The following is a 2,220-nucleotide window of genomic DNA, read 5'->3' as shown; positions in this document are numbered from 1 at the left end:
CTCGTTTTAATTATTTTACACGCTTTACTTGTTCTTTACGCCTTACATTCTAAAACAACTTTTCGTCATGATCAATATCGTTGTATTTGTTTGTATTACCATGTATGGCTAAATCTTTCAAAGGTTAGAATGTAAGGATCGCGGTTAAAGAAATGTTTCACATATTGAATCTGTAGAAATGCTTTAAAGGCTGTTTTGATTTTTAATTCGAGTTTTCTAAAACAAACTTGGTTAGATTTAACTACTCAAGGAGTGCGAAGGCACCCTTGCTTAGCTAACTAGGAACTTTTATCACTTTAAGGAAAAACGATTTTTGAAACTGTTTTCGGACGCGTTGATAGATTTAAAATCAGGAAACTCCTTGGGTAAAACTTTACAAATCAAAATCACTTTTCAACTAAGTTTACGAGTCTTATTTCTTAAAAATAAGTTTACTACTTTAGTGTTCTGCGCACCTTTTATAAGTGACAATAAAAGGCCTTAATTTAAGGGTAAACTCGGTTCTGAATATACGAAAGCGACAGTTTCTGTTAAATGGATTCTTTTCAAGAGTAGAAAATATTGCCCCATAAGTAGTTCTATTTAGACAATCGAAACATCGTTTAACTGACGTGAAATACATTCAAACCTGTCTTTATCTGCACTGTATTTATTATTTTCTTTATTTACTGTTATTTTGCGACATCAATATCTCTTTTATACCGCCTTAGGTAAACATCATAACGATAGTAATCGATAGATTGACGATTTGGTCTCTGTGGGATCGATATTTTTTTATATTACTCTGACGCGATTCATGCACTTGCGAATAGAGCGATCAAGTTTTTGGCGCCGTTGCCGGGGACCAACTTCGTCAAATTTCGTACCCTGTTGTTACACTGTCTAGACAAAGGCATTATTAGCCGGTAAATGCGAAGAACCCGTAGTACCGGAAATTCAGTAGATCCTTTAGCGGAACCCGAACGTTACACTCGTACACGCCTCTTACTCATCCGAATTAAGAAAGATATGGCCGAGAATCGCGACCGGAGACCTCTTAAGGAATTTGCCCAACCCTCTGACGAGGAACCTAGTTCTAGTATAGTAAACCCCCTCATTCCTGCCAACAATTTCGAACTAAAACCATCTTTACTGCAATTAGTGCAACATAACCAATTCGCAGGTCTCGCTACTGAGAACCCAAATCAACATTTAAAAGTCTTTATCCAACTGGCCGACACCTTTAAATCCAACGTTGCTTCACCTGATGCGATTCGTTTAACATTATTTCCTTTCTCCCTCAGGGATAGAGCACGTTCATGGTTAGATTCACTTCCAGATAATTCAATAACTACCTGGGAAGACCTTAGGAGAGTATTCCTTGCTAGATATATTCCCCCCAGTAAGATTGTTGTTCTTCGAAACTAAATAACTAGATTTATCCAAAACCAAGGAGAATCACTTTTTGAAGCTTGGGAGAGCTATAAGGAGCTGTTAAGATTCTGCCCACGCCATGGCCTAGAACAATGGCTGGTCGTTCATACCTTCTACAATGGACTCCATTATAACACAAAGATGAGCATCGACGCTGCCTCTGATGGCGCGCTGATGAACAAACCTTACCCTGAAGCTTGTGACCTAATTGAGGATATGGCCCAAAACCATTACCAATGGGGAACTGAACGAGGATTAATAGAGAAAAAGGAGACCCAAGGTGGAATACATGAGATAAGCTCTATGGACATGATGCAGGCGAAAATGGATGCCTTAGCCCTTAAGGTCGAACATATTTCTATAAACACTAACACCGCAGCGGTAGTCTACACAGAGTGTGAACTTTGTGGATCTAAAGGACACGAATCGGCGGAATGTAACCTTTTGAGCGACCTGAACACCGACCAAGTGAATTACGCCCAAGGTAACCCATTTTCAAACACCTACAACCCTGGATGGAAGAATCACCCGAATTTTTCCTATAAAAACCAGAACCCTATCCAAAATTATGCACCTCAAAGACCACAAGGTTATCAAGCCCAGAAACCAAATCAACCTATGCAAGTTGTGCCCCAAAAGCCTAACCTTGAGAAGATCATGGAGAACTTTATATCAGGCCAGACTCAGCAAAATAAAGAATTCCTAAACTAGAACATTCACGTAAACGAACTGATAACGCAATTAGGGACCAAGGTTGATCAGATAATCACTCACAACAAGATGCTTGAAACCCAGATCTCGCAGGTA

The 2,220-nt window shown here is 39.3% G+C and overlaps 1 non-coding gene across 1 annotated transcript; it reads right to left on the bottom strand.

Moving 5' to 3' along the window:
- Positions 1–1,392: 1,392 nt before the first annotated feature.
- LOC127116030 (small nucleolar RNA R71) lies at positions 1,393–1,499 on the bottom strand. Its single transcript, XR_007801020.1, has one exon. It is a non-coding gene; the product is annotated as a small nucleolar RNA R71 (small nucleolar RNA).
- Between the last annotated feature and the right edge of the window lie 721 nt (positions 1,500–2,220).

This window comes from Lathyrus oleraceus, chromosome 1 (assembly GCF_024323335.1).
Source record: "Lathyrus oleraceus cultivar Zhongwan6 chromosome 1, CAAS_Psat_ZW6_1.0, whole genome shotgun sequence".
Classification (NCBI taxonomy): domain Eukaryota; kingdom Viridiplantae; phylum Streptophyta; class Magnoliopsida; order Fabales; family Fabaceae; genus Lathyrus; species Lathyrus oleraceus.
The sequence above is the reverse complement of the archived record's forward strand: the minus strand, read 5'-3'. Positions and strand labels throughout refer to the sequence as shown.